General features: G+C 43.6%; 8 non-coding genes across 8 annotated transcripts; 4 read left to right on the forward strand and 4 right to left on the reverse strand.

Moving 5' to 3' along the window:
• Positions 1-82: 82 nt before the first annotated feature.
• Positions 83-165, forward strand: TRNAL-UAA (transfer RNA leucine (anticodon UAA)). Its single transcript has one exon. It is a non-coding gene; the product is annotated as a tRNA-Leu (tRNA).
• A 294-nt stretch (positions 166-459) lies between these two features.
• Positions 460-542, reverse strand: TRNAL-UAA (transfer RNA leucine (anticodon UAA)). Its single transcript has one exon. It is a non-coding gene; the product is annotated as a tRNA-Leu (tRNA).
• Positions 543-5,372: 4,830 nt separating this feature from the next.
• Positions 5,373-5,455, forward strand: TRNAL-UAA (transfer RNA leucine (anticodon UAA)). Its single transcript has one exon. It is a non-coding gene; the product is annotated as a tRNA-Leu (tRNA).
• Positions 5,456-5,749: 294 nt separating this feature from the next.
• Positions 5,750-5,832, reverse strand: TRNAL-UAA (transfer RNA leucine (anticodon UAA)). The gene has a single exon. It is a non-coding gene; the product is annotated as a tRNA-Leu (tRNA).
• A 4,830-nt stretch (positions 5,833-10,662) lies between these two features.
• Positions 10,663-10,745, forward strand: TRNAL-UAA (transfer RNA leucine (anticodon UAA)). The gene has a single exon. It is a non-coding gene; the product is annotated as a tRNA-Leu (tRNA).
• A 294-nt stretch (positions 10,746-11,039) lies between these two features.
• TRNAL-UAA (transfer RNA leucine (anticodon UAA)) lies at positions 11,040-11,122 on the reverse strand. The gene has a single exon. It is a non-coding gene; the product is annotated as a tRNA-Leu (tRNA).
• A 4,830-nt stretch (positions 11,123-15,952) lies between these two features.
• Positions 15,953-16,035, forward strand: TRNAL-UAA (transfer RNA leucine (anticodon UAA)). The gene has a single exon. It is a non-coding gene; the product is annotated as a tRNA-Leu (tRNA).
• Positions 16,036-16,329: 294 nt separating this feature from the next.
• Positions 16,330-16,412, reverse strand: TRNAL-UAA (transfer RNA leucine (anticodon UAA)). Its single transcript has one exon. It is a non-coding gene; the product is annotated as a tRNA-Leu (tRNA).
• Between the last annotated feature and the right edge of the window lie 3,351 nt (positions 16,413-19,763).

Here is a 19,763-nt window from a genome sequence, read left to right on the forward strand (position 1 = left end):
TATATAGAAAGCTCAATGTCACACAGTGAGCACTCTTGATATCTATAATAAGTGCCATGTTGTTGCCCTTTCCTGCACAGGTACCAGGATGGCCGAGTGGTTAAGGCGTTGGACTTAAGATCCAATGGACATGTGTCCACGTGGGTTCAAGCCCCACTCCTGGTAGAGAGATTTTGTAATTCATTATGCACCAAATGGAAAGTATTAAGTCAGGTATCATAAACAAATAAGTCACCTATAATAAACGAAAAAGCATACTGTAATACAACCTGCAACAAAAGGTTACTAAGTTTCAAAGAGAAATGTACAATAGAAGGCGTTTACTTTTTTGGGGGTAGAAAAATACACGTTAATCGATATGAAGATTTTATATGTAGCTCTTATTTTAATATTAATCAGGAGCAACTGAAAAGTGCGTGAAATTGAAATGAACAGTGTCACGGGAGAGAAAAAATGATATACCAGGAGTGGGGCTCGAACCCACGCAGACACATGTCCATTGGATCTTAAGTCCAACACCTTAACCACTTGGCCACCCTGGTCTACATAGTGCAGGTGTGCCTGCAATCATGATATAGTTGTTTTTCAGGAGAAGAATCATCTATACTATCAGCCCTCCCAACAGGAAAAGCAGAATTCAAAACCCCCAAAATATCCCTCAGCTTTTGCATGGAAATAGGATGCCATTGATCCAACCTGGATCCATCCTCCATCGCCCAGCCAGCAACAATTCTCCTACACATTTCTCCTTCCATGGTATCATAATCCCAAAAGTACTTACCGAAAAATGTAATACCTGCCATCTTCCCTGTTATAGCCACCACCGCCAATCCTAGGTCAATATGTGTCATAATGAAGCAGACTCCATCCTCCCTCCTATACCGTGACATGTAAGGTCCCTCATACCTCCTCAATGCACCAGACTCAATAAATTCTGCCTAGGCCTTGCCATATGACCTCAAAGTAGATGGAGCAATGGACTGACGAATCAATTGTAACATCCTTAGATTCCCAGCTCCCAAAGGTCCACCGTCAAAGCCGTTTTAAGCAAATCTGCTCCCGGCACCAGTACACCGAATCTCTGCCACTGTGAACGAGATAGCCCATCAGTGATATCATTATTCACACCTGGAACATACTGACCCTTAAACAAAATATTGAATTTCAGACAATGAAGCAAAAATAAAGGCAACAACTTCAAAACTTTTTCATCTCGAGCCTTCTGTGAATTGACTAAATTAACAACTGTTTGGCTATCCACATTAAAAACCACTCGCCTGTTTGCTAAAAGGTTACCACACAACACTAAAGCAACCATCAAATGGAAAAAAACTCCAGAAACGAAATGCTATGGTGTGCCTCTCTCCAAGAATCCGGCCATGACTCAGCAGTCCAATCACCATCTCAGAAAACCAAACCATGGGCTCCCGAATCATCAGAAAAAATTTGAACTTGCCATAACCATTCATCCTCAACCGTCAACATGTTAACACCATTATTACTTTGCTGGAAAGAAACCAACATTCTGAAGTCAGCATTGATGACCTCTTTAAGCCGAATTCTGGGATGAGGTAAAACAGCACCTTTGACTGAAAAACCAAGGCACCTACAAAGAGCTCTACCAACTCTCACCACACGGCACGCAAACTTCAAAGAACCCAATAAGGCTTGCACCTGCTGTAACTCCAGCTTATCCGTGGAAACAGCCTCCTCCAACAGAGAAATCAACTTTTGAACTTATCCACCGGAAACCGTACCTCAGATTTCTCTGAGTTCAATATAGCAGGGCCTTCAGTCTTATCCGGAGCCAAAGGTACTTCCATCTCCTCCATACACTTCTGAAATTCAATTAACCCTTTTTTACATTCATTGGACCACTGCAAGCCCATCAGAAAAGAGTCACCTAGGTAGTTCGTGACATGCCCGAGCCCAGTCTTCTGTTGGAAAAACCACTGCAAAAAACAACTACAAGTTTCAAACAGGGAACAAGAAACAGAACAGCCCATTGGCAACATTATATCCACAAATATAGAATCCTCAGATTAAAGACCCAACAATGAAAAATCCTCAGGATGTACCGGCAATAGTCAAAAGACAGATTGAATGTCTAACTTTGCCATTTGTGCCTTCCTTCCACAAGCCCTTACCAACCTAATTGCCTCTTCCACTGATGTGCAATGCACTATGGAGTCTTCATGTGCAATTAAATCATTAACTGACTCCCCTGCAGCCCACGATAGATGATGAATCAATCTAAACTCACCTTGTTGTGTTTTAGGCACAACACCCAGTGGTGAAATTGTTAAGTTATGAATCGGCCAGGTATCCCATGGACCCACCATTCTGCCAGCCTCCAATTCCGTCCTCAATTTCTTTCTCACCACTTCCGGATTCTCAACTGCAGATTTCAAAATTTTTCTCTGTCTTCTATGACCTTGATAACATAGCTTGAAACCCTCAAGAAAACTCTAGTACAGTAACTTGGCCTCCTCACGCCTCGGATAAAACTGCAACCAATAAAACAAAATATCAAATTTATTAGGAGAAGGGCCCTTTTCCCACCATCTGCTGTATCCGACCCCTTCTCCTATCACCACCTCTACCTGCATTAGCCTTCCATCCCCATTGCATCCCTCCAAAACATTGCACCAATGGATGTTTGCCCCTGCAATTGGAGCAATTGTGCATGAACTTGCACTGGAGTCGTGTGCATGACCCTCTGTTGAAGGACCAACAAGATCCATTCTGTGGGAACTGAGCTCTCGTGAAACTACCCACCCTAGATTGGTTGGGATGCCCCTGACAGGGCTTGTAAGGAACCAGAAGACCACTAGCTGTGTGTAACGCTGAGGCATTCTTGGAAGTACACAACCCTTGCATCCAAAGCTCATTATAAATATCTCACCATTCTTTATCTGGAAATAATGCCATCTGGGCTCTAAGTTCTTCATTATATCTAAAACATCCAAAACCACCATAGTCTATTTGAGCCCACCTAAAAACGTCCATGTATTTTAATAGAGAAATACAACGCTCCGGATGCCTCTCACAATAAACGCTAGCAATGATTAAGAATACTGACATCCAATTCTCAAGGGTAGTGGGAACTTTCGGCCTCCTAGCTAATTCCCATTCCTCCTCCTTTGACCCTTCCTTAGCCCACACTTCTCTATGTAATAATTTAAAAACATCAACAAACTCACCTTTACAAATGTTTTCCTTCATGGCTTGGGTGAGATGCGCCCCCAAAGGCAAGAACAACCCCATATATGGCAACTTTTTACTTTTTACACTACCCTCACCTGAGTTTCCTTTTTCCTTACCTGGCTCTGCCTTAGAAGCCTCCTCACCACTTGCCTCTGACTTACCATCATTGACTCCGACTTTTTTGTTCACAGCCCCCCCAAATGGACATTGTCTGCATCTTTAACTGCTTCATTATTTGCATCATCTTTCCCACTCAATCTACCCAAACTTCCTTATGCTAACGCAAAAGGGTATTACCCACTGTTACAGACACCAAACACACTACCTTCATGCTTAACTCTTCACACCCCATAGCCACAGCAGCCTGTGTCTCACCTTTTTTGAATGAAACCACTTGCAGGTACCTGATTATTCATCTTGACTTTCCGATTACGCTGCACCATCAAAGGGGGCAAATCCTGAAACACACCAAAACTCTTTCCTCTGTTAGAACAGCTCACCTAATTTCTTTGCTGCATCTCCTTCCCCGAAGTCTCATCCCCACCCTCACAATTCTCCCCATCCTTAGTCTCCTGGTCGTCATCGTAATCCATCAATTCATCATGCAAAATGAGCCCCGAAGCCAACGAGACAGCACCTTGGCTGATAGCTGGGATCTTGAAGCCGTGATTGTACCATAAATCAAATGATTCACCAGGCCACTCCCTTGTAATCGGGTTGATCGCTCTGGATGCAACCCTCTCTTATGACCGGCATTTTAAAGGTGCCCAGACCTTTACCGGCGTCTCCGCTGTTGTCTTATTTTTCATGACGTCCTTTGGCATGGCTCGTCCTCCTGAGCTGCGAAGCCCAAAGGAGCTGTCACACCCCAAAAATGCTTCAGCCACCCCAGGGTGTGCTTTCTTAAGCTCACCCCTGACAAAGCTATGCCCATCTTCCTGTAATTGCTGGACTCTATTGAAATTGACCTCACTTGTGTCAAAATTATAAACCACCTGTTGCTCCGAGACAAACACAAAGGGGCAGATTTAAGGAAAGTGGCTCTGCCGGTGCAGCGCCACGTTCCTTGCACCCCTTAACGCCCCTGTACCGCCACCATGTGTGAGCTATATATATAATAATACGGCGCACCATGGCACAGGGTAGGGGCATTAGCGTTATATTTTTTACGCTATTGATGTACTCTGCAAGATTAGCGCCATCATTTTGGGACTAATCCTGCAGAGTACATAGGGGCCCATTATAAATAATGGTATTCCCCCTTTTAACGCCTCCTCTGAGTAGGCGTTAAAAGTGTAAAACAAATGGCGCAAGGAAATCTCTTAGATTGCCTTGCGCCATTTTTTCGGGCTCCCTAATGGGCGAACGCCCACCTTGTATAAATTATGCCTGACCCTTCCCCACCACACCGCTTCCTCTACTGCCAACTCTATGCCTCCCAGCCATTCCCGTGCAGTGCGGCAAACGAAGCGACCCACGCGGAGTCAAGAGTTCGCTCTTGGCTACAACACCAGCCCCAGAGACACCCTTCTCAAAAAGCAACCTGTCAGGTGAGGAACGAGCGTGCCCACTCTCTAACAAGGGAACGCCCCCTTTGCACACATCATGCATATATTATGCATGATGTGGCGCAAAGTGTTAACAAGTTGGCGCAAACCTAGCTTGCGCCACCTTGTAAATATTTTGCTATGGTAGTGGCCTATGATCTTCACATTTGCGGCAAAATAAATTCTGCAAATGTAGCGCTAAGGGCCGCAAGGGCCTTGTAAATCTGTCCCAAAGTGTTTTAGATTGTGTGAAGTGTAGTTTTGAGTCTTGAAAAGGGGTTAGTGTGATATTTCTTAAGATTATCGTCAATTTGCAGACATATTTAATAGGACATGTGACAAAAACGGTGTGAAAAAAGCGCACCTTTTTTCGTCCTACACGCTGATAATCTTAAACATGTTTGATAGGTATGGTTGTATTTTTTTTTTTATTAAGTACATGCACGTTTTATAGAGGAGAGGCATGACATTACCTTGTATTCCTGAAATGTGTTTTGCGTAACCTGATAAAATATATAGATATGAAAATATATATATATATAGAAAGCTCAATGTCACACAGTGAGCACTCTTGATATCTATAATAAGTGCCATGTTGTTGCCCTTTCCTGCACAGGTACCAGGATGGCCGAGTGGTTAAGGCGTTGGACTTAAGATCCAATGGACATGTGTCCACGTGGGTTCAAGCCCCACTCCTGGTAGAGAGATTTTGTAATTCATTATGCACCAAATGGAAAGTATTAAGTCAGGTATCATAAACAAATAAGTCACCTATAATAAACGAAAAAGCATACTGTAATACAACCTGCAACAAAAGGTTACTAAGTTTCAAAGAGAAATGTACAATAGAAGGCGTTTACTTTTTTGGGGGTAGAAAAATACACGTTAATCGATATGAAGATTTTATATGTAGCTCTTATTTTAATATTAATCAGGAGCAACTGAAAAGTGCGTGAAATTGAAATGAACAGTGTCACGGGAGAGAAAAAATGATATACCAGGAGTGGGGCTCGAACCCACGCAGACACATGTCCATTGGATCTTAAGTCCAACACCTTAACCACTTGGCCACCCTGGTCTACATAGTGCAGGTGTGCCTGCAATCATGATATAGTTGTTTTTCAGGAGAAGAATCATCTATACTATCAGCCCTCCCAACAGGAAAAGCAGAATTCAAAACCCCCAAAATATCCCTCAGCTTTTGCATGGAAATAGGATGCCATTGATCCAACCTGGATCCATCCTCCATCGCCCAGCCAGCAACAATTCTCCTACACATTTCTCCTTCCATGGTATCATAATCCCAAAAGTACTTACCGAAAAATGTAATACCTGCCATCTTCCCTGTTATAGCCACCACCGCCAATCCTAGGTCAATATGTGTCATAATGAAGCAGACTCCATCCTCCCTCCTATACCGTGACATGTAAGGTCCCTCATACCTCCTCAATGCACCAGACTCAATAAATTCTGCCTAGGCCTTGCCATATGACCTCAAAGTAGATGGAGCAATGGACTGACGAATCAATTGTAACATCCTTAGATTCCCAGCTCCCAAAGGTCCACCGTCAAAGCCGTTTTAAGCAAATCTGCTCCCGGCACCAGTACACCGAATCTCTGCCACTGTGAACGAGATAGCCCATCAGTGATATCATTATTCACACCTGGAACATACTGACCCTTAAACAAAATATTGAATTTCAGACAATGAAGCAAAAATAAAGGCAACAACTTCAAAACTTTTTCATCTCGAGCCTTCTGTGAATTGACTAAATTAACAACTGTTTGGCTATCCACATTAAAAACCACTCGCCTGTTTGCTAAAAGGTTACCACACAACACTAAAGCAACCATCAAATGGAAAAAAACTCCAGAAACGAAATGCTATGGTGTGCCTCTCTCCAAGAATCCGGCCATGACTCAGCAGTCCAATCACCATCTCAGAAAACCAAACCATGGGCTCCCGAATCATCAGAAAAAATTTGAACTTGCCATAACCATTCATCCTCAACCGTCAACATGTTAACACCATTATTACTTTGCTGGAAAGAAACCAACATTCTGAAGTCAGCATTGATGACCTCTTTAAGCCGAATTCTGGGATGAGGTAAAACAGCACCTTTGACTGAAAAACCAAGGCACCTACAAAGAGCTCTACCAACTCTCACCACACGGCACGCAAACTTCAAAGAACCCAATAAGGCTTGCACCTGCTGTAACTCCAGCTTATCCGTGGAAACAGCCTCCTCCAACAGAGAAATCAACTTTTGAACTTATCCACCGGAAACCGTACCTCAGATTTCTCTGAGTTCAATATAGCAGGGCCTTCAGTCTTATCCGGAGCCAAAGGTACTTCCATCTCCTCCATACACTTCTGAAATTCAATTAACCCTTTTTTACATTCATTGGACCACTGCAAGCCCATCAGAAAAGAGTCACCTAGGTAGTTCGTGACATGCCCGAGCCCAGTCTTCTGTTGGAAAAACCACTGCAAAAAACAACTACAAGTTTCAAACAGGGAACAAGAAACAGAACAGCCCATTGGCAACATTATATCCACAAATATAGAATCCTCAGATTAAAGACCCAACAATGAAAAATCCTCAGGATGTACCGGCAATAGTCAAAAGACAGATTGAATGTCTAACTTTGCCATTTGTGCCTTCCTTCCACAAGCCCTTACCAACCTAATTGCCTCTTCCACTGATGTGCAATGCACTATGGAGTCTTCATGTGCAATTAAATCATTAACTGACTCCCCTGCAGCCCACGATAGATGATGAATCAATCTAAACTCACCTTGTTGTGTTTTAGGCACAACACCCAGTGGTGAAATTGTTAAGTTATGAATCGGCCAGGTATCCCATGGACCCACCATTCTGCCAGCCTCCAATTCCGTCCTCAATTTCTTTCTCACCACTTCCGGATTCTCAACTGCAGATTTCAAAATTTTTCTCTGTCTTCTATGACCTTGATAACATAGCTTGAAACCCTCAAGAAAACTCTAGTACAGTAACTTGGCCTCCTCACGCCTCGGATAAAACTGCAACCAATAAAACAAAATATCAAATTTATTAGGAGAAGGGCCCTTTTCCCACCATCTGCTGTATCCGACCCCTTCTCCTATCACCACCTCTACCTGCATTAGCCTTCCATCCCCATTGCATCCCTCCAAAACATTGCACCAATGGATGTTTGCCCCTGCAATTGGAGCAATTGTGCATGAACTTGCACTGGAGTCGTGTGCATGACCCTCTGTTGAAGGACCAACAAGATCCATTCTGTGGGAACTGAGCTCTCGTGAAACTACCCACCCTAGATTGGTTGGGATGCCCCTGACAGGGCTTGTAAGGAACCAGAAGACCACTAGCTGTGTGTAACGCTGAGGCATTCTTGGAAGTACACAACCCTTGCATCCAAAGCTCATTATAAATATCTCACCATTCTTTATCTGGAAATAATGCCATCTGGGCTCTAAGTTCTTCATTATATCTAAAACATCCAAAACCACCATAGTCTATTTGAGCCCACCTAAAAACGTCCATGTATTTTAATAGAGAAATACAACGCTCCGGATGCCTCTCACAATAAACGCTAGCAATGATTAAGAATACTGACATCCAATTCTCAAGGGTAGTGGGAACTTTCGGCCTCCTAGCTAATTCCCATTCCTCCTCCTTTGACCCTTCCTTAGCCCACACTTCTCTATGTAATAATTTAAAAACATCAACAAGCTCACCTTTACAAATGTTTTCCTTCATGGCTTGGGTGAGATGCGCCCCCAAAGGCAAGAACAACCCCATATATGGCAACTTTTTACTTTTTACACTACCCTCACCTGAGTTTCCTTTTTCCTTACCTGGCTCTGCCTTAGAAGCCTCCTCACCACTTGCCTCTGACTTACCATCATTGACTCCGACTTTTTTGTTCACAGCCCCCCCAAATGGACATTGTCTGCATCTTTAACTGCTTCATTATTTGCATCATCTTTCCCACTCAATCTACCCAAACTTCCTTATGCTAACGTAAAAGGGTATTACCCACTGTTACAGACACCAAACACACTACCTTCATGCTTAACTCTTCACACCCCATAGCCACAGCAGCCTGTGTCTCACCTTTTTTGAATGAAACCACTTGCAGGTACCTGATTATTCGTCTTGACTTTCCGATTACGCTGCACCATCAAAGGGGGCAAATCCTGAAACACACCAAAACTCTTTCCTCTGTTAGAACAGCTCACCTAATTTCTTTGCTGCATCTCCTTCCCCGAAGTCTCATCCCCACCCTCACAATTCTCCCCATCCTTAGTCTCCTGGTCGTCATCGTAATCCATCAATTCATCATGCAAAATGAGCCCCGAAGCCAACGAGACAGCACCTTGGCTGATAGCTGGGATCTTGAAGCCGTGATTGTACCATAAATCAAATGATTCACCAGGCCACTCCCTTGTAATCGGGTTGATCGCTCTGGATCCAACCCTCTCTTATGACCGGCATTTTAAAGGTGCCCAGACCTTTACCGGCGTCTCCGCTGTTGTCTTATTTTTCATGACGTCCTTTGGCATGGCTCGTCCTCCTGAGCTGCGAAGCCCAAAGGACCTGTCACACCCCAAAAATGCTTCAGCCACCCCAGGGTGTGCTTTCTTAAGCTCACCCCTGACAAAGCTATGCCCATCTTCCTGTAATTGCTGGACTCTATTGAAATTGACCTCACTTGTGTCAAAATTATAAACCACCTGTTGCTCCGAGACAAACACAAAGGGGCAGATTTAAGGAAAGTGGCTCTGCCGGTGCAGCGCCACGTTCCTTGCACCCCTTAACGCCCCTGTACCGCCACCATGTGTGAGCTATATATATAATAATACGGCGCACCATGGCACAGGGTAGGGGCATTAGCGTTATGTTTTTTACGCTATTGATGTACTCTGCAAGATTAGCGCCATCATTTTGGGACTAATCCTGCAGAGTACATAGGGGCCCATTATAAATAATGGTATTCCCCCTTTTAACGCCTCCTCTGAGTAGGCGTTAAAAGTGTAAAACAAATGGCGCAAGGAAATCTCTTAGATTGCCTTGCGCCAATTTTTCGGGCTCCCTAATGGGCGAACGCCCACCTTGTATAAATTATGCCTGACCCTTCCCCACCACACCGCTTCCTCTACTGCCAACTCTATGCCTCCCAGCCATTCCCGTGCAGTGCGGCTAACGAAGCGACCCACGCGGAGTCAAGAGTTCGCTCTTGGCTACAACACCAGCCCCAGAGACACCCTTCTCAAAAAGCAACCTGTCAGGTGAGGAACGAGCGTGCCCACTCTCTAACAAGGGAACGCCCCCTTTGCACACATCATGCATATATTATGCATGATGTGGCGCAAAGTGTTAACAAGTTGGCGCAAACCTAGCTTGCGCCACCTTGTAAATATTTTGCTATGGTAGTGGCCTATGATCTTCACATTTGTGGCAAAATAAATTCTGCAAATGTAGCGCTAAGGGCCGCAAGGGCCTTGTAAATCTGTCCCAAAGTGTTTTAGATTGTGTGAAGTGTAGTTTTGAGTCTTGAAAAGGGGTTAGTGTGATATTTCTTAAGATTATCGTCAATTTGCAGACATATTTAATAGGACATGTGACAAAAACGGTGTGAAAAAAGCGCACCTTTTTTCGTCCTACACGCTGATAATCTTAAACATGTTTGATAGGTATGGTTGTATTTTTTTTTTTATTAAGTACATGCACGTTTTATAGAGGAGAGGCATGACATTACCTTGTATTCCTGAAATGTGTTTTGCGTAACCTGATAAAATATATAGATATGAAAATATATATATATATAGAAAGCTCAATGTCACACAGTGAGCACTCTTGATATCTATAATAAGTGCCATGTTGTTGCCCTTTCCTGCACAGGTACCAGGATGGCCGAGTGGTTAAGGCATTGGACTTAAGATCCAATGGACATGTGTCCACGTGGGTTCAAGCCCCACTCCTGGTAGAGAGATTTTGTAATTCATTATGCACCAAATGGAAAGCATTAAGTCAGGTATCATAAACAAATAAGTCACCTATAATAAACGAAAAAGCATACTGTAATACAACCTGCAACAAAAGGTTACTAAGTTTCAAAGAGAAATGTACAATACAAGGCGTTTACTTTTTTGGGGGTAGAAAAATACACGTTAATCGATATGAAGATTTTATATGTAGCTCTTATTTTAATATTAATCAGGAGCAACTGAAAAGTGCGTGAAATTGAAATGAACAGTGTCACGGGAGAGAAAAAATGATATACCAGGAGTGGGGCTCGAACCCACGCAGACACATGTCCATTGGATCTTAAGTTCAACACCTTAACCACTCGGCCACCCTGGTCTACATAGTGCAGGTGTGCCTGCAATCATGATATAGTTGTTTTTCAGGAGAAGAATCATCTATACTATCAGCCCTCCCAACAGGAAAAGCAGAATTCAAAACCCCCAAAATATCCCTCAGCTTTTGCATGGAAATAGGATGCCATTGATCCAACCTGGATCCATCCTCCATCGCCCAGCCAGCAACAATTCTCCTACACATTTCTCCTTCCATGGTATCATAATCCCAAAAGTACTTACCAAAAAATGTAATACCTGCCATCTTCCCTGTTATAGCCACCACCGCCAATCCTAGGTCAATATGTGTCATAATGAAGCAGACTCCATCCTCCCTCCTATACCGTGACATGTAAGGTCCCTCATACCTCCTCAATGCACCAGACTCAATAAATTCTGCCTAGGCCTTGCCATATGACCTCAAAGTAGATGGAGCAATGGACTGACGAATCAATTGTAACATCCTTAGATTCCCAGCTCCCAAAGGTCCACCGTCAAAGCCGTTTTAAGCAAATCTGCTCCCGGCACCAGTACACCGAATCTCTGCCACTGTGAACGAGATAGCCCATCAGTGATATCATTATTCACACCTGGAACATACTGACCCTTAAACAAAATATTGAATTTCAGACAATGAAGCAAAAATAAAGGCAACAACTTCAAAACTTTTTCATCTCGAGCCTTCTGTGAATTGACTAAATTAACAACTGTTTGGCTATCCACATTAAAAACCACTCGCCTGTTTGCTAAAAGGTTACCACACAACACTAAAGCAACCATCAAATGGAAAAAAACTCCAGAAACGAAATGCTATGGTGTGCCTCTCTCCAAGAATCCGGCCATGACTCAGCAGTCCAATAACCATCTCAGAAAACCAAACCATGGGCTCCCGAATCATCAGAAAAAATTTGAACTTGCCATAACCATTCATCCTCAACCGTCAACATGTTAACACCATTATTACTTTGCCTGAAAGAAACCAACATTCTGAAGTCAGCATTGATGACCTCTTTAAGCCGAATTCTGGGATGAGGTAAAACAGCACCTTTGACTGAAAAACCAAGGCACCTACAAAGAGCTCTACCAACTCTCACCACACGGCACGCAAACTTCAAAGAACCCAACAAGGCTTGCACCTGCTGTAACTCCAGCTTATCCGTGGAAACAGCCTCCTCCAACAGAGAAATCAACTTTTGAACTTATCCACCGGAAACCGTACCTCAGATTTCTCTGAGTTCAATATAGCAGGGCCTTCAGTCTTATCCGGAGCCAAAGGTACTTCCATCTCCTCCATACACTTCTGAAATTCAATTAACCCTTTTTTACATTCATTGGACCACTGCAAGCCCATCAGAAAAGAGTCACCTAGGTAGTTCGTGACATGCCCGAGCCCAGTCTTCTGTTGGAAAAACCACTGCAAAAAACAACTACAAGTTTCAAACAGGGAACAAGAAACAGAACAGCCCATTGGCAACATTATATCCACAAATATAGAATCCTCAGATTAAAGACCCAACAATGAAAAATCCTCAGGATGTACCGGCAATAGTCAAAAGACAGATTGAATGTCTAACTTTGCCATTTGTGCCTTCCTTCCACAAGCCCTTACCAACTTAATTGCCTCTTCCACTGATGTGCAATGCACTATGGAGTCTTCATGTGCAATTAAATCATTAACTGACTCCCCTGCAGCCCATGATAGATGATGAATCAATCTAAACTCACCTTGTTGTGTTTTAGGCACAACACCCAGTGGTGAAATTGTTAAGTTATGAATCGGCCAGGTATCCCATGGACCCACCATTCTGCCAGCCTCCAATTCCGTCCTCAATTTCTTTCTCACCACTTCCGGATTCTCAACTGCAGATTTCACATTTTTTCTCTGTCTTCTATGACCTTGATAACATAGCTTGAAACCCTCAAGAAAACTCTAGTACAGTAACTTGGCCTCCTCACGCCTCGGATAAAACTGCAACCAATAAAACAAAATATCAAATTTATTAGGAGAAGGGCCCTTTTCCCACCATCTGCTGTATCCGACCCCTTCCCCTATCACCACCTCTACCTGCATTAGCCTTCCATCCCCATTGCATCCCTCCAAAACATTGCACCAATGGATGTTTGCCCCTGCAATTGGAGCAATTGTGCATGAACTTGCACTGGAGTCGTGTGCATGACCCTCTGTTGAAGGACCAACAAGATCCATTCTGTGGGAACTGAGCTCTCGTGAAACTACCCACCCTAGATTGGTTGGGATGCCCCTGACAGGGCTTGTAAGGAACCAGAAGACCACTAGCTGTGTGTAACGCTGAGGCATTCTTGGAAGTACACAACCCTTGCACCCAAAGCTCATTATAAATATCTCACCATTCTTTATCTGGAAATAATGCCATCTGGGCTCTAAGTTCTTCATTATATCTAAAACATCCAAAACCACCATAGTCTATTTGAGCCCACCTAAAAACGTCCATGTATTTTAATAGAGAAATACAACGCTCCGGATGCCTCTCACAATAAACGCTAGCAATGATTAAGAATACTGACATCCAATTCTCAAGGGTAGTGGGAACTTTCGGCCTCCTAGCTAATTCCCATTCCTCCTCCTTTGACCCTTCCTTAGCCCACACTTCTCTATGTAATAATTTAAAAACATCAACAAACTCACCTTTACAAATGTTTTCCTTCATGGCTTGGGTGAGATGCGCCCCCAAAGGCAAGAACAACCCCATATATGGCAACTTTTTACTTTTTACACTACCCTCACCTGAGTTTCCTTTTTCCTTACCTGGCTCTGCCTTAGAAGCCTCCTCACCACTTGCCTCTGACTTACCATCATTGACTCCGACTTTTTTGTTCACAGCCCCCCCAAATGGACATTGTCTGCATCTTTAACTGCTTCATTATTTGCATCATCTTTCCCACTCAATCTACCCAAACTTCCTTATGCTAACGCAAAAGGGTATTACCCACTGTTACAGACACCAAACACACTACCTTCATGCTTAACTCTTCACACCCCATCGCCACAGCAGCCTGTGTCTCACCTTTTTTGAATGAAACCACTTGCAGGTACCTGATTATTCGTCTTGACTTTCCGATTACGCTGCACCATCAAAGGGGGCAAATCCTGAAACACACCAAAACTCTTTCCTCTGTTAGAACAGCTCACCTAATTTCTTTGCTGCATCTCCTTCCCCGAAGTCTCATCCCCACCCTCACAATTCTCCCCATCCTTAGTCTCCTGGTCGTCATCGTAATCCATCAATTCATCATGCAAAATGAGCCCCGAAGCCAACGAGACAGCACCTTGGCTGATAGCTGGGATCTTGAAGCCGTGATTGTACCATAAATCAAATGATTCACCAGGCCACTCCCTTGTAATCGGGTTGATCGCTCTGGATCCAACCCTCTCTTATGACCGGCATTTTAAAGGTGCCCAGACCTTTACCGGCGTCTCCGCTGTTGTCTTATTTTTCATGACGTCCTTTGGCATGGCTCGTCCTCCTGAGCTGCGAAGCCCAAAGGAGCTGTCACACCCCAAAAATGCTTCAGCCACCCCAGGGTGTGCTTTCTTAAGCTCACCCCTGACAAAGCTATGCCCATCTTCCTGTAATTGCTGGACTCTATTGAAATTGACCTCACTTGTGTCAAAATTATAAACCACCTGTTGCTCCGAGACAAACACAAAGGGGCAGATTTAAGGAAAGTGGCTCTGCCGGTGCAGCGCCACGTTCCTTGCACCCCTTAACGCCCCTGTACCGCCACCATGTGTGAGCTATATATATAATAATACGGCGCACCATGGCACAGGGTAGGGGCATTAGCGTTATATTTTTTACGCTATTGATGTACTCTGCAAGATTAGCGCCATCATTTTGGGACTAATCCTACAGAGTACATAGGGGCCCATTATAAATAATGGTATTCCCCCTTTTAACGCCTCCTCTGAGTAGGCGTTAAAAGTGTAAAACAAATGGCGCAAGGAAATCTCTTAGATTGCATTGCGCCATTTTTTCGGGCTCCCTAATGGGCGAACGCCCACCTTGTATAAATTATGCCTGACCCTTCCCCACCACACCGCTTCCTCTACTGCCAACTCTATGCCTCCCAGCCATTCCCGTGCAGTGCGGCAAACGAAGCGACCCACGCGGAGTCAAGAGTTCGCTCTTGGCTACAACACCAGCCCCAGAGACACCCTTCTCAAAAAGCAACCTGTCAGGTGAGGAACGAGCGTGCCCACTCTCTAACAAGGGAACGCCCCCTTTGCACACATCATGCATATATTATGCATTATGTGGCGCAAAGTGTTAACAAGTTGGCGCAAACCTAGCTTGCGCCACCTTGTAAATATTTTGCTATGGTAGTGGCCTATGATCTTCACATTTGCGGCAAAATAAATTCTGCAAATGTAGCGCTAAGGGCTGCAAGGGCCTTGTAAATCTGTCCCAAAGTGTTTTAGATTGTGTGAAGTGTAGTTTTGAGTCTTGAAAAGGGGTTAGTGTGATATTTCTTAAGATTATCGTCAATTTGCAGACATATTTAATAGGACATGTGACAAAAACGGTGTGAAAAAAGCGCACCTTTTTTCGTCCTACACGCTGATAATCTTAAACATGTTTGATAGGTATGGTTGTATTTTTTTTTTTATTAAGTACATGCACGTTTTATAGAGGAGAGGCATGACATTACCTTGTATTCCTGAAATGTGTTTTGCGTAACCTGATAAAATATATAGATATGAAAATATATATATATATAGAAAGCTCAATGTCACACAGTGAGCACTCTTGATATCTATAATAAGTGCCATGTTGTTGCCCTTTCCTGCACAGGTACCAGGATGGCCGAGTGGTTAAGGCGTTGGACTTAACATCCAATGGACATGTGTCCACGTGGGTTCAAGCCCCACTCCTGGTAGAGAGATTTTGTAATTCATTATGCACCAAATGGAAAGTATTAAGTCAGGTATCATAAACAAATAAGTCACCTATAATAAACGAAAAAGCATACTGTAATACAACCTGCAACAAAAGGTTACTAAGTTTCAAAGAGAAATGTACAATAGAAGGCGTTTACTTTTTTGGGGGTAGAAAAATACACGTTAATCGATATGAAGATTTTATATGTAGCTCTTATTTTAATATTAATCAGGAGCAACTGAAAAGTGCGTGAAATTGAAATGAACAGTGTCACGGGAGAGAAAAAATGATATACCAGGAGTGGGGCTCGAACCCACGCAGACACATGTCCATTGGATCTTAAGTCCAACACCTTAACCACTTGGCCACCCTGGTCTACATAGTGCAGGTGTGCCTGCAATCATGATATAGTTGTTTTTCAGGAGAAGAATCATCTATACTATCAGCCCTCCCAACAGGAAAAGCAGAATTCAAAACCCCCAAAATATCCCTCAGCTTTTGCATGGAAATAGGATGCCATTGATCCAACCTGGATCCATCCTCCATCGCCCAGCCAGCAACAATTCTCCTACACATTTCTCCTTCCATGGTATCATAATCCCAAAAGTACTTACCGAAAAATGTAATACCTGCCATCTTCCCTGTTATAGCCACCACCGCCAATCCTAGGTCAATATGTGTCATAATGAAGCAGACTCCATCCTCCCTCCTATACCGTGACATGTAAGGTCCCTCATACCTCCTCAATGCACCAGACTCAATAAATTCTGCCTAGGCCTTGCCATATGACCTCAAAGTAGATGGAGCAATGGACTGACGAATCAATTGTAACATCCTTAGATTCCCAGCTCCCAAAGGTCCACCGTCAAAGCCGTTTTAAGCAAATCTGCTCCCGGCACCAGTACACCGAATCTCTGCCACTGTGAACGAGATAGCCCATCAGTGATATCATTATTCACACCTGGAACATACTGACCCTTAAACAAAATATTGAATTTCAGACAATGAAGCAAAAATAAAGGCAACAACTTCAAAACTTTTTCATCTCGAGCCTTCTGTGAATTGACTAAATTAACAACTGTTTGGCTATCCACATTAAAAACCACTCGCCTGTTTGCTAAAAGGTTACCACACAACACTAAAGCAACCATCAAATGGAAAAAAACTCCAGAAACGAAATGCTATGGTGTGCCTCTCTCCAAGAATCCGGCCATGACTCAGCAGTCCAATAACCATCTCAGAAAACCAAACCATGGGCTCCCGAATCATCAGAAAAAATTTGAACTTGCCATAACCATTCATCCTCAACCGTCAACATGTTAACACCATTATTACTTTGCCTGAAAGAAACCAACATTCTGAAGTCAGCATTGATGACCTCTTTAAGCCGAATTCTGGGATGAGGTAAAACAGCACCTTTGACTGAAAAACCAAGGCACCTACAAAGAGCTCTACCAACTCTCACCACACGGCACGCAAACTTCAAAGAACCCAACAAGGCTTGCACCTGCTGTAACTCCAGCTTATCCGTGGAAACAGCCTCCTCCAACAGAGAAATCAACTTTTGAACTTATCCACCGGAAACCGTACCTCAGATTTCTCTGAGTTCAATATAGCAGGGCCTTCAGTCTTATCCGGAGCCAAAGGTACTTCCATCTCCTCCATACACTTCTGAAATTCAATTAACCCTTTTTTACATTCATTGGACCACTGCAAGCCCATCAGAAAAGAGTCACCTAGGTAGTTCGTGACATGCCCGAGCCCAGTCTTCTGTTGGAAAAACCACTGCAAAAAACAACTACAAGTTTCAAACAGGGAACAAGAAACAGAACAGCCCATTGGCAACATTATATCCACAAATATAGAATCCTCAGATTAAAGACCCAACAATGAAAAATCCTCAGGATGTACCGGCAATAGTCAAAAGACAGATTGAATGTCTAACTTTGCCATTTGTGCCTTCCTTCCACAAGCCCTTACCAACTTAATTGCCTCTTCCACTGATGTGCAATGCACTATGGAGTCTTCATGTGCAATTAAATCATTAACTGACTCCCCTGCAGCCCATGATAGATGATGAATCAATCTAAACTCACCTTGTTGTGTTTTAGGCACAACACCCAGTGGTGAAATTGTTAAGTTATGAATCGGCCAGGTATCCCATGGACCCACCATTCTGCCAGCCTCCAATTCCGTCCTCAATTTCTTTCTCACCACTTCCGGATTCTCAACTGCAGATTTCACATTTTTTCTCTGTCTTCTATGACCTTGATAACATAGCTTGAAACCCTCAAGAAAACTCTAGTACAGTAACTTGGCCTCCTCACGCCTCGGATAAAACTGCAACCAATAAAACAAAATATCAAATTTATTAGGAGAAGGGCCCTTTTCCCACCATCTGCTGTATCCGACCCCTTCCCCTATCACCACCTCTACCTGCATTAGCCTTCCATCCCCATTGCATCCCTCCAAAACATTGCACCAATGGATGTTTGCCCCTGCAATTGGAGCAATTGTGCATGAACTTGCACTGGAGTCGTGTGCATGACCCTCTGTTGAAGGACCAACAAGATCCATTCTGTGGGAACTGAGCTCTCGTGAAACTACCCACCCTAGATTGGTTGGGATGCCCCTGACAGGGCTTGTAAGGAACCAGAAGACCACTAGCTGTGTGTAACGCTGAGGCATTCTTGGAAGTACACAACCCTTGCACCCAAAGCTCATTATAAATATCTCACCATTCTTTATCTGGAAATAATGCCATCTGGGCTCTAAGTTCTTCATTATATCTAAAACATCCAAAACCACCATAGTCTATTTGAGCCCACCTAAAAACGTCCATGTATTTTAATAGAGAAATACAACGCTCCGGATGCCTCTCACAATAAACGCTAGCAATGATTAAGAATACTGACATCCAATTCTCAAGGGTAGTGGGAACTTTCGGCCTCCTAGCTAATTCCCATTCCTCCTCCTTTGACCCTTCCTTAGCCCACACTTCTCTATGTAATAATTTAAAAACATCAACAAACTCACCTTTACAAATGTTTTCCTTCATGGCTTGGGTGAGATGCGCCCCCAAAGGCAAGAACAACCCCATATATGGCAACTTTTTACTTTTTACACTACCCTCACCTGAGTTTCCTTTTTCCTTACCTGGCTCTGCCTTAGAAGCCTCCTCACCACTTGCCTCTGACTTACCATCATTGACTCCGACTTTTTTGTTCACAGCCCCCCCAAATGGACATTGTCTGCATCTTTAACTGCTTCATTATTTGCATCATCTTTCCCACTCAATCTACCCAAACTTCCTTATGCTAACGCAAAAGGGTATTACCCACTGTTACAGACACCAAACACACTACCTTCATGCTTAACTCTTCACACCCCATCGCCACAGCAGCCTGTGTCTCACCTTTTTTGAATGAAACCACTTGCAGGTACCTGATTATTCGTCTTGACTTTCCGATTACGCTGCACCATCAAAGGGGGCAAATCCTGAAACACACCAAAACTCTTTCCTCTGTTAGAACAGCTCACCTAATTTCTTTGCTGCATCTCCTTCCCCGAAGTCTCATCCCCACCCTCACAATTCTCCCCATCCTTAGTCTCCTGGTCGTCATCGTAATCCATCAATTCATCATGCAAAATGAGCCCCGAAGCCAACGAGACAGCACCTTGGCTGATAGCTGGGATCTTGAAGCCGTGATTGTACCATAAATCAAA

This window comes from Pleurodeles waltl, chromosome 5 (assembly GCF_031143425.1).
Source record: "Pleurodeles waltl isolate 20211129_DDA chromosome 5, aPleWal1.hap1.20221129, whole genome shotgun sequence".
Classification (NCBI taxonomy): domain Eukaryota; kingdom Metazoa; phylum Chordata; class Amphibia; order Caudata; family Salamandridae; genus Pleurodeles; species Pleurodeles waltl.